The sequence below is a fragment of the Neovison vison genome, chromosome 1 (genome assembly GCF_020171115.1).
Source record: "Neovison vison isolate M4711 chromosome 1, ASM_NN_V1, whole genome shotgun sequence".
NCBI lineage: Eukaryota > Metazoa > Chordata > Mammalia > Carnivora > Mustelidae > Neogale > Neogale vison.
The window spans coordinates 295,774,841-295,786,930 of NC_058091.1; positions in this window are offsets into that span (position 1 = coordinate 295,774,841).

Consider the following 12,090-nt stretch of genomic DNA (forward strand, 5'->3'; position numbering starts at 1 on the left):
AAAACATGCACATGGATTTCTTAATGCAAGTATTAAGAACCCTCATTTAAATACAGAATTTGATAAAGAGAAGCAAACAAACCTCTTCCTATCCCCTGTAAATACACAATTACGCACACAGTCAACATTTAACCTACTTAACCTCTGAAAGTTAATCAATCATTTTTGGGGGGTGGGCCTTTTTATTGATAACAGGAAAATATCATTCACCTTAGTAAGTTAAAAAAGAGATCTGGTGATGTTTTCCTCCTAAATACCTTGGGGGGACAGCTATGACTTGGGCTCAAAAATTTAAAAAAAGTCTTTATGAAGTCAAAACATAGTGGAACCATTTTTATAAAATACACTTTGCCATGAAACAAGAAATCAAAAAAATTTTCCTTCAATACTTAAAAGGTTACCAGATCATTCAACACCATTGTTTAAAAAGATCATGGGAAAATTAGTGACTTCAATAAATATAGAAGTTTATATTCAAAACTAATCTCACATTTAAATTACACTTTGAAAAATTTACTTTATCAAGAATAAGAAACATTTCCTAGATTCTTTTATTCATTTTTAATTTACAGCATTATAAAGTCAAATTTTGACTGTTGAAAACAGTTGCAACAGATGAAAATGTTTTCCAACTGAATTTTCATAGTCATTACAAAGTTAGGTTTATAGTGCAATTGCTGACAGGCTTTTAGCATTTTGATGTTCAATATTCATTTCTGCTACAAGGGAACTCAAACTAAAAACTTTTTTTTTGGTAGCTGACACTGTTCAATGTTTGACTTCAAGGCTATTTTAAGACAATCGAAAGGAATGACATCACACAAAAACTGATCTGATTTAATAGACACGATTTTGGAAAGGAATAATTTAACATAATGTAAAAGAAAAGTCTTGTCTGTTTACTTAAGGACAAAAAAGCCCACAGATAAGCAGATGTGCAAATACTTCCCTTTGGTATTTTTCTCTTTAAAAGACTAAACAAAGTTAATATAACACATCTTTTCATGTCTATTAATTTTCATTCCTTCTGTCTCTGTATCTTTTTATTTTTTTTTTTACTTTTTCTTATAGTTTCAAGTTTTAATTTAAATTTTAGTTAGTTAACATACAGTGTAATATTAGTTTCAGGAGTAGAATTTAGTTATTTATCATTTAAATACAATACCTGATGCTCATCACAAGTATCCTCCTTAATACCCCTCACCCATCTACCATTTAGCCATCTCCCCACCCCCACGGTGCCCTCCCTTCCAGCATCTATGGCCTTCCTCTCTCTTTTTCCCCTTATGTTCATCTTTTTAAAATTTCTCAAATTCTACAAATGAGTGAATTCAGATGGTATTTGTCTCTCTGGCTGACTTGTTTTACTTAGCATAATATGCTCTACCTCTATCCATGTTATTGCAATGGCAGGATTTGATACTTTTTATGGCTGAGTAATATTCCATTATTCATATGTATAATATATTTTATACACACACACACACACACCACACTACATCTTCCTTACCCATTTGTCAATCAATGAACATATACGTGCTTTCCACAATTTGGCTATTGTTAATAATGTTACTGTAAACATCAGTGTGCATGTATCCCTTCAAATCAGTATTTTTGCATCCTTTGGGTAAATACTTAGTAGTGAAATTGCTAGATTGCAGGGTAGTTCTATTTTTAAATCTTTGAGGACCCTTCCTATTGGTTTCCAGAGTGGCTACACAAGTTTGCATTCCCACCGACAGTGCAAGAGGGCTCCCCTTTCTCCACAACCTTGTCAATGCTTGTTTCTTGTGTTGTTGATTTTAGCCACTCTGAAAGGTGTTGAGGTGATATCTCATTGCAGTTTTGATCGGTATTTACCCAATGATGAGTGATATTGAGAATCCTATCATGTGTCTGTAAGCAATCTGGATATCTTTTTTGGAAAAATGTCTATTCATGTTTTCTGCCCACTTTTTAACTGGATTATTTGTTTTGGGGGCTTTGAGCTTGATAAGTTGTTTATATATTTTGGATACTAACCCTTTATCAAGTATGCCATTTGCAAATATCTTTTCCCATTCTGAAGGATGACATTTGGTTTTGTTGATTGTTTCCTTTATTGTGCAGATTTTTATCTTGATGAATTCCCTATAGTTTATTTTTACTTTTGTTTCTCTTGCCTCCAGAGACATATCTTTTTTTTTTTTTTTTAAGATTTTATTTATTTATGTGACAGAGAGAGATCACAAGTAGGCAGAGAGGCAGGCAGAGAGAGAGAGAGAGGAGGAAGCAGGCTCCCCGCTGAGCAGAGAGCCCGATGTGGGACTCGATCCCAGGACCCTGAGATCATGACCTGAGCCGAAGGCAGCAGCTTAACCCACTGAGCCACCCAGGTGCCCCCAGAGACATATCTTTTAAGAAGTTGCTACAGCCAATGTCAAAGAGGTTACCGCCTCTGTTCCCCTCTAAGATTTTGATGTTTTCCTGTCTCACACTTGGTCTTTAATCCACTATATGCCAATATATTTTTGTGTACAGCATAAGAAAGTTGTCCAGTTTCATTCTTTTGCTGATGGCTGCCCAGTTTCCCCAGTACTACTTGTTTAAGAGACTGTCTTTTTTCCACTGGATATTCTTTCTTACTTTGCCAAAGATTAGTTGTCATACAGCTGTGGGTCCATTTCTGGGTTTTCTATTCTGTCTATTGATCTATGAGTCTGCTTTTGTGCTAAGACCATGCTGTCTTAATCACCACAGCTTTGTAATATAATTTGAAGACCAGAATCATAATGCTTCCAGCTTTGCTTTCCTTTTCCAAGTTTACTTTTGCTGTTTAGGGTCTTTTGTGGTTCCATACAAATATTAGGATTGTTTGTTCTAGCTCTGTGATAAATGCTATTTGCATTTTGATAGGGATTGCCTTAAATGTGTAGATTGTTTTGTGTATATAGACATTTAAATACTGTTTGTTCTTCCAATCCATGAGCATGGGATGTGTTTTCATTTCTTTATGTCATCTCCAAGGCCAGATGACTTCACAGGGAGAATCTATCAAACATCTAAGGAAGAGTTAATACCTATTCTTCTCAAACTATTCCAAAGAACAGAAATGGAAGCAAAACTTCCGAATTCATTCTATGATGCCATCATTACCTTGATTCCAAAACCAAAGAAAGACCCCACTAAAAATGACAACTACAGGCCGATATTCCCAGTGAACGTGGATGTAAAAATCCTCAACAAAGACTAACAAATTGAATCCAACAGTACATTAAAAATTCATGATCAGGTAAGATTTATTCCTGTGTTGCCAGGGTGGTTCAATATTGGCAAATCAAACAACATGATGCACCATGTTAATAAAATAAAAGATAAGAGCCCTATGATCCTCTTAATGGATGCAGAAAAAGCATTTGGCAAAATGCAGAATCAATTCTTGATGAAAACCCTCAACAAAGTAGGAATAAAGGAAACATGCCTCAATATCATAAAGGCCATATATGAAAGACCCACAGCTAATATCATCCACAAGGGGGAAAAACTGAGAGCTTTTCCTCTATGCTCTGGAACAAGACAGGAATGTCCATTCTCACCACTGTTACTTTACATATTACTGGTTGTCCTAGCCTCAGCAGTCAGGAAACAAAAAGAAATAAAAGAAATCCAAATCAGAAAGGAAGAAGTCAAAATTTCTCTATTTGCAGATGACATAATGCTCTATGTACAAAACCCAAAAGACTGCCAAAAAATTTCTAGAATTGATACAAGAATTTTGTAAAGTTGCAGGACACAAAATCAACATATGGAAATCTGTTGCATTCCTATACACCAATAATGAAGTAGTTGAAAGAGAAATTAAGGAATTGATTCCATTTACAATTGTATCTCCCCTCCCCCTGCCAAAAAAACCCCATAAAATACCTAGGAATAAACCTAACCAAAGGGGTAAAAGATCTGCACTCTGAAAAGTATAAAACACTTATTTCTATATCTTTTTAGAAACTGTGTCTGTGGGATTCTATATAGACTACAGCCTTTCAGTAAGATACAGAAAATGCAAAATATTAAATTTAATTTTTCCAGTCATAGCAGTAGTTGATTACACAATCTAATTTTGTGACATTTGTACTTTTGTGTGAATAGTGGTATATCTAAGGAATTGGGAAAACCTGTTTTATTTTCACATTGAAATTAAACTGCCAACATAGATGCAATGATTTCATAGTTAGTTGCTATTTACCAATAATGTTTCCCAAACTAGAAATCACTCCAAGTAAAAAGAGGGGGGAGAAAACACAAGAAAAAAAGAAAGAGAGAGAAAGGCAATGACATTTCTGCACAAAGAAATTTGAAATTGTGTCAATTACTTGAAAAAATCAATTTAATAGTAAGCAGGTCACAGTGTGTTTGGTAGCTCGAGTTTAGATAACCATTTATAAAGTGTATCACTGCAACTTTGGTTTAATCAGTAGTATTATGTAATGGTAGGAGAAAAGTCTAAGGGTGCTGAAATCTGAAACAGTTTTGACTTTCTATGTGATTGATAAAACCTATTTGAAACAGAAAAGTTAATTCTATTGTCAAATGCAGTATCAGTGAGAAGCCTTATTTCATTTTCATGGTAGAACAAGAGGAGATATATAATTCTGCCTAAATTTGTCTCACTGTTCAGCTCATAATTAAACACACTGTCACAAGTGCTTGTTCTACTTTTATGTTAGTGATTAACAAAAGAATGATTACACCTAAATAGTACAAATTGCTATTCAAATGGAATGACTCCTTTATATCTGTATATATAAATCATCTACACTTAACTTTTCTCTAAAATTTTGATAAAAATTATGTGTACACATTTATAAAAGTTAAGACATTTGCTTTGTTATAAGGGTTATATTTTTTATAGATTTTAAGAGGTAACAGTTAAATTAGTAACATACTTCTTCAAATCATACAAACATATTTTGTATATGTGCCTTCAAATTCTGGAAAGTTCTGAATATATTATTTACATTTTCAGAGAGTCATGTTTCCCTTGAGTTGATGAGTTTTACTGTAAGAAATTAATATGGAAGTCACAGGACTAAAAGTTTTTTTAATATTGGATTGTCTTAATACATCATCTGCATCATTTAAAATAATAATAATTTTGCTAAAATTTCCCTTCAAATGGAGAATTATATAGTCAGTTTGAGTTAGTGGATAGAATATGGATTCTAGAGTCTTAAAGAAACAGTTTCTCAGTACTGGATTCATGGCTACTTATTATGGGAACTTTCTCTGCTTCAGTTTTGTTCTTTTTCTTTTTTAATCTTGCATTGGAAAGTTAGGTTAATTAAAGGTATTTCATGTAAAGCACTAAATATATCAATATTGCTTAAGAAATCAAATGTGTTACTGTTTTTATTCAGATGGCCATTAATTTTTTACTTAACAAATATTAATTAGTACCTCCTCCCATGTCCTTGTTATAGTGGGAGAGAAAGGAACACAAATAATAGAACAAAGAGATTTTTGCTTGGAAGCATATAGTTTCATTTGCCACATGTTAAACAGGAAAATGCTGATTTAGATTTATGTTTAATATTTTGGGAGCTTAAAGCAGGGTGCTCCTAATTCTGCTTGTACAAGGAGGAGAAAGAGTTAAAAAGAAGGTAGTATTTGAGTTATGTCTTGGGGGTTGAGTATGTGTTTGTTCTTCAGGTAGATTGAGTTTAAAGGTAGAATAGTCAGGGAGGGAGAGATTAAAATGAACTGGAAACTTTCTAGGCAGAGGGATAAGCATATGGAGGTAAAAAATAAACTGACATATACAGCTACCTGAAAATAAGAGCACATGGCTCAGATTCAGCCATGTGTGCAAGAGATGAAATTTTATACCATAAGGAGTCACATAAGCCATCTGTAAAGAAAAGAGATAGCAGATCTGTGAGTCACACCCCTTCCCTACTTGAGGTTAATTTAATTGAGACACCAATTTTTCTAGAGGACAATAACCAATTCAGTGCTATGATAACTTGAGATAAGAAAAGCATAAAAAGTGAGCTCCACATTTATCTCAGCTTTCTCTCTGGGTGTGTTTTCCAAAGGTGCACAGGAAAATGGAGTATAAGCAGAAATGACTATATTGCTGTACAAATGAAACAGATTAGAAACCAGGGTAACTAAATTTTGGAGACAGGATATGAGAAAGGTAGAAATTACATATAAGGATTCTCCAAAATATATAAAAAAATTTCCCTGGTGTCCTTGGCTGTACATATTCAAAGCAAAACTCTGGGATGCCTAGGACAGAACAGATGCTGGGAATCTAAAGAGCCAAATGGAAATGTCAGTGTTTTCACAGTGCTGAAATATTTTGGTGTATGAACCCAGCCAGTGAGAACACTGAAGATTCTGACTATCAGTTGAGACTGTGAAAGGCACTGGGAGAAAGATTAAACTGTAATAAATCTGCCCTAATGGGCCTAGAACCCAGTTTCAACAAGATCAAAGTGATCCATGAGAGTCAGACTGCACAACAGAGCAAACATCAATACATTTTAGAAGAAGACTGCACAATTCACATTCTCAGGACATATTTTCCACAATGTTCAGTATAAACAAAAAATCTCTAGACAGGTTAGGAGATAAAATAGACCAGCGATATTTAGGAGGTGAAACTGTCAGTGAAAGCATAAAAGTATACTTGAAAATAATACAGATATTAGAGTAAGCACAGCATTAAAGAGTGAGGATTAATTTGTTAAAAGGGAATCGGTTGCCAAATGATTCAATAAGATGAGCTAATACCAGGCTGGTATTAACAAACAAAAAATAGGATTAGAAAAATTGAGAATAGTTTATTAGAAAATATCTCATCTGATACAGAGAAAGAAAAAATGTAATGGGAAAGAGAGAATAATAAAAATGTAGCATTTGATAAAAAAAAATGAACACTCATGTAATTGAGGTCACAGATGAGGAGAGTGGGAGAATGGAACAGATGTAATTTTTATAAGAAATACTAAGAATTGATTTTCCAAATATAAAATGATACATCAACTCACATATTCAAAAAAGTGAGTAAATAAACCACAAGAAGAAGCAGAGAAAACTACAACTAGGAAGGTCATAACCAAACCTCAGAGAATGAAATACAGAGAATAAATTGTAAAATAAGCCAGAGAAAAAAGAAATGTTATCTTTCATAATCAATAAAAAAGAAAACTGATTTCTCGGGGCACCTGGGTGGCTCAGTGGGTTAGGCTTCTGCCTTCGGCTCAGGTCATGATCTCAGGGTCCCGGGATCGGGCCCCACGTCAGGCTCTCTGCTCCAGGGAGCCTGCTTCCCCTTCTCTCTCTGCCTGCTGCTCTGCCTACTTGTGATCTCTCTCTCTCTCTTTGTGTCAAATAAATAAACTAAATCTTAAAAAAATAAAAGAAAACTGATTTCTCAACAGAAACTTTATCTCAATAGAAGATAAAGAAATATTATTTTTCAAGTGCTGAAAGAAAAGAGAACAGTTAACAAAGAATTCTATATCCAGCAAAAATATCCTTCAAAAATGAAGATGAAATAAATATAGTCTCAGAAAAACAAAAGCTGAGATAATTTGTTTGCAAGTGTACCTCCACTGCAGGATATGCATTATCTCAAATGGAAGTAGGCGAGTCTAAGAAGGAATAAACAGTATATTTCACCACAGAAGTGGTAAATACATAAATAAATATAAAGTACTATTCACTGTTCCAAGCAAAATTAAATACAATGCCTTATGCTTTATAAATACATAAAATTAAAATACATAACAATTGCACAAAAAGGGGACACAGGAAATAACATTATTCCACTATCGCTATTTTTTGTGTTGTATTATATGCTGTAGAAATACTAATTTGTTGTCTCTATTAATAAAAAATATGTATTATTTGTAATACACTTTTAATTTCTAAGAAAAGCATCAGGGAATAATAATGAAAGATATTAAAAAAAAAAAAAAAAAAACTACTAGTAGAAGAGTTGCACCTGGGTGGCTGTGTCACCTGAGCATCCAACTCTTGATTTTGGCTCAGGTCATGATCTCGCGCTTGTGAGTTGGAGCCAGCCATGGGGCTTCCTGCTCAGCAGGGAGTCAGCCTGAGATTCTCTCTCTCTCCCTGCCTCTCCCCCTGCTTGCATTTTGTCTCTCTCTCTCCCTCAAATAAATAAATCTTAAAGAAGACTAGAAGAGAGAAAAATGAAGTAAATGAAATTGACAAGTATCTACTATAAAGAATTGCAAGGAAAGAAGAATCAAAAAGAAAGTGACAAATAGAAAACAAAGAGCAATAATGGTAGATTTAAACCCAACCCATGTTAGCAATTATATTAATTCTAAGTGATCTAAACATTCCAATTAAAACACAACTGTCATCAGACAGGATTTTTAAAACAGATAACTCAAGCTGTCTTAAAAACGTACACACATTTAATGTAATAAATTATATATGAAGCGGAAATACCTAGAGTCATGCCCTACCTTAACCATGTGCCGTCTACAAAAGCACGACTCTAACGCTGATGACATTGTTCATGCAGCTGGTTACTACGGCGCTTTTCTCACGGAGAAGTCAGGAGATATGCTCTCTTGTTTGCACATTGCAAAGGCTCATTAAATACAATTTGTATTCTCTCCTTTGGTTTCCTCTATAACCATGTTGGCAGATTCTCTTTTTCCTACATGCAAAGGAGTGATTTTTCCCCGTCATCTAGTCCTTGCCACATTTTCATAATTAATATTCCATGAGCAGGCTTTGTCAATGTTAGCTTTCAGTGTTAGTCTGGAATCCCAAAATGAAAAAAAAAAAAAAAATCAGACATCTGAGATTTCAGCTATGAGTGAACAGATACAGAATCAAATGTTGGTCTTGGCTCAGAACCCAAACTAGAGGAATAGACAGGATAGGATATCTGTAGGCCACTGAAATGAGAAGAATTCTTGAAATGATCAGAACGTTGTCCCTATAGATGCACTTCTGTCTCTTTTAAAAGCAAAACTTCCAAACTTGGTGTTAGTGACAAACTTCGTTCTCTGTTGCAACATCATTGCCTCATTTGGTCCTCACAGGGATCCTTTGATCAGTTTCTTGTTTGTTGTGTGAAAACAGGCTGTGAGACACGGAGTAACTTGCTCAGATTCATACATTCACTACATAGAAAACTTGGAATTGTTATCTAAATTATTAAACCCATTCCGCTAAAGCATGGACGACAGAGAAAATCAGACAAACGTGCCCAGAATACGTAATCTGTATTCTCGCGTCTACAGCACACTGGAAATAACAAGTGTCAGGAAAAAAAAAAAAAGACAAAGTTGAGTTTGATAACAATTGTGCCACCTGCCGAGTGTGTGATTTGACCATTATATCTGACCATTTCTGAGTCTACATTTATTTGTTGTGAGAAAATTCATGCATGCCTCTTTATATTATTGTGCAGTTCCAATGAGGTAAATTTAAGAGGTTCTTAATGTAATAACCATCATGGTTGGTTTTCAAACTATGGTATCTTTTACTGTGGAAAAACAAGATCAAATTATACTTAGGTACAGTCTAGTTCTTAGGTACAGTCTAGTTCTATTAATTAAGATATTAATCCCCATATACAATAGTGTTGACTAATGTTATATTTCTTTTTGAGGTATGTTTATAATAAATATTAATCTATTTTTGCTTGTTAAATTATTCTACTGTATAAGGTTAGCCATACTTTACAGATAAGAAGGTGATTACAGACAACTCTTTCTTTTAGGAAAAAAATAAAACTGAGGCCTTACATATTAAACAATTGGCTAATTTAAAAATTTTACAGCACCCTTTATGAGCCCCACTATACGACAGCAGCTAATAGTATGTGTGCCGGTAATGTCACCATGTGTAAATAAGGAAAGATTTTAGCCTCTAAGGAACTTAATAGTCTGATGGAAAGAGATGGACCTGTCAACAACAAATACAAACACAAAACACAGAAAGAAATGTATGTCCATTAGTGATATTGGAGGAGGAGTGGTAATTGTTACCTTTGCTGAAGAGTAGTAAGGGTATCTTCATGAAGGAATGACACCTTCACTGAAATGAAATTAAAAAAAAAAAAATACAGAGAACAGAAAGATTTTCCTGGCAGAAGGAACAATGACAAATATGCAAAACAAACAAAATGTGGTATATTCAAGGAAGTATGAAAAATTCCATTTACCTTGAGCACTGCATATTGGGATTGGAAGCACTGGAACCTGAAGTCTTAGGAGATCTCTAGACATCACATACTTAGACCTTCTGAACATAACCAGGGGCTGAATTTGTAAGCCCATTCTCAGATCAATTCCCAAGACTGCGATTGTTATCTGATCAGTCTGCTCATTGGAATCACCAGGGAGCTATCGAAATTGCCAGGGGTTGGGCTTTACCCTAAAACAATTGAATCCAAATCTCAGGATGAGGAGCCCACGCTCACATGATTCTTATGTGTGACCAGGGACAAGAACCACTGATACAGTTCCTCCAACCAGGGTTAGATGCTAATAGACATCAGGTTTAAATCAAAAGTCTGTCCTGTTTGTGAGTTTAAAACGAAAATGTGTCAAGGTTATTTTCACTCTAGGGTTGTAAACTATTCCTTTGGTTTCTTGAAAGAAGAAACTCAGACTTTCTACTTTGGTATTTCAGTGCTTCTAGCAAAGTAGCATTTATGTGAAGGTATTCTTTAAAGGTTTGCTTGTTTACAAAGATGATGTTAAAAACACTGTTAAATTCAGAGCTTTCAATCTTTTCTTGGCTTTTGGCTATACACTTAAGATATAAACATACCTTTCTGTAACGTATTAACTATAATTTTTGTATAATTTATACAACTGACACTATGATCACATTATAATACAATGTGTTGTATTTTCATTGTTGAAAACACAATATAGCAATTTGCAAGGATGAAATAAACAACAATTTAAAAAATTCAACTTAAAATAAAATGAAAAAAAAAGAGGACTAAAAATGTAAAATAGATTTTTATCTTTAAAAGACTTAAGAACAAGACAAAAGGATTATCGTTAGCTGGAAGCTTTGCAAAGCATTTATATTAAAGCATGGATGGAAGTTTCTTCATGAGCCACCCATTAAAATTGTTGTTTACTAAATCAAAACATGACACACACGGAGAAATAAGTAGTGGCTTATTTACTGGGAAACGTTTTTCTTCCTTCAATATTCTACAATTCATGCTATTTGCATGAGCAGATCATTACAAAGTCATTTGACTTAAGGGTCAATGTTTTTTAGGATTTAAATTCTATATATCAGGCTTTTCACTCTCAGAGTTTTTCAATTTATATTTTTCTTGTGAAATTTTGTGGAACAAATGCCATTATTTTTTGTTCTTCCATTCATTAATAAATAAAATCTAAATATAGAACCTATATTACTCTGAAGACTGAATACAGATATATAATTTCCTATCTAACAACAACAACAACAAAACCCTAAAGCAAATAAGCAAAAGGAACCAAAAAGTTTGAAAGTGGATGAAGTATTTTACCAAGAAAAACAAATCCCAAATTTTCAATTGTAAAAGCTGATACAAACTTTACAAAAAGAAAATGTCCATAAATATTAAATAGAATAGCTAATGCCTTTGAACAATGTTTATCAATAGAGTTAGAGAAGTGTCCACAATATTTTAAGTAGAAAAGCAAGATGAAGAGAAGTTAATAAAATATGCTGTTTATTTTTAATGAAAACACTAAGGGTAACATATAAACAATATAGATAATAGAGTGATAGGTAGACAGGCAAAAACATAAGTACACAGATACAAAGATAGATACATATATAGATAATAGATTTTAAATGCAATTATATGAAGTATGAAAAATTATACAAGAATCTGTTGATGTCAGTACCTACATGGAAAGAAGGGGTAGTAAAAGCAGAAAGGAACATAGATGACCACAAAAAAGAGGGAAAAAAAACCAACAGTTTTAAAACAAAAATACTTAACATATCCATAATAAAAATAGTACACAGGATATGATCCCATTTATTTAAAATTAATTGTGTCTGTGATGTTAAATGATAGCAAAAGAAATGTTCTTT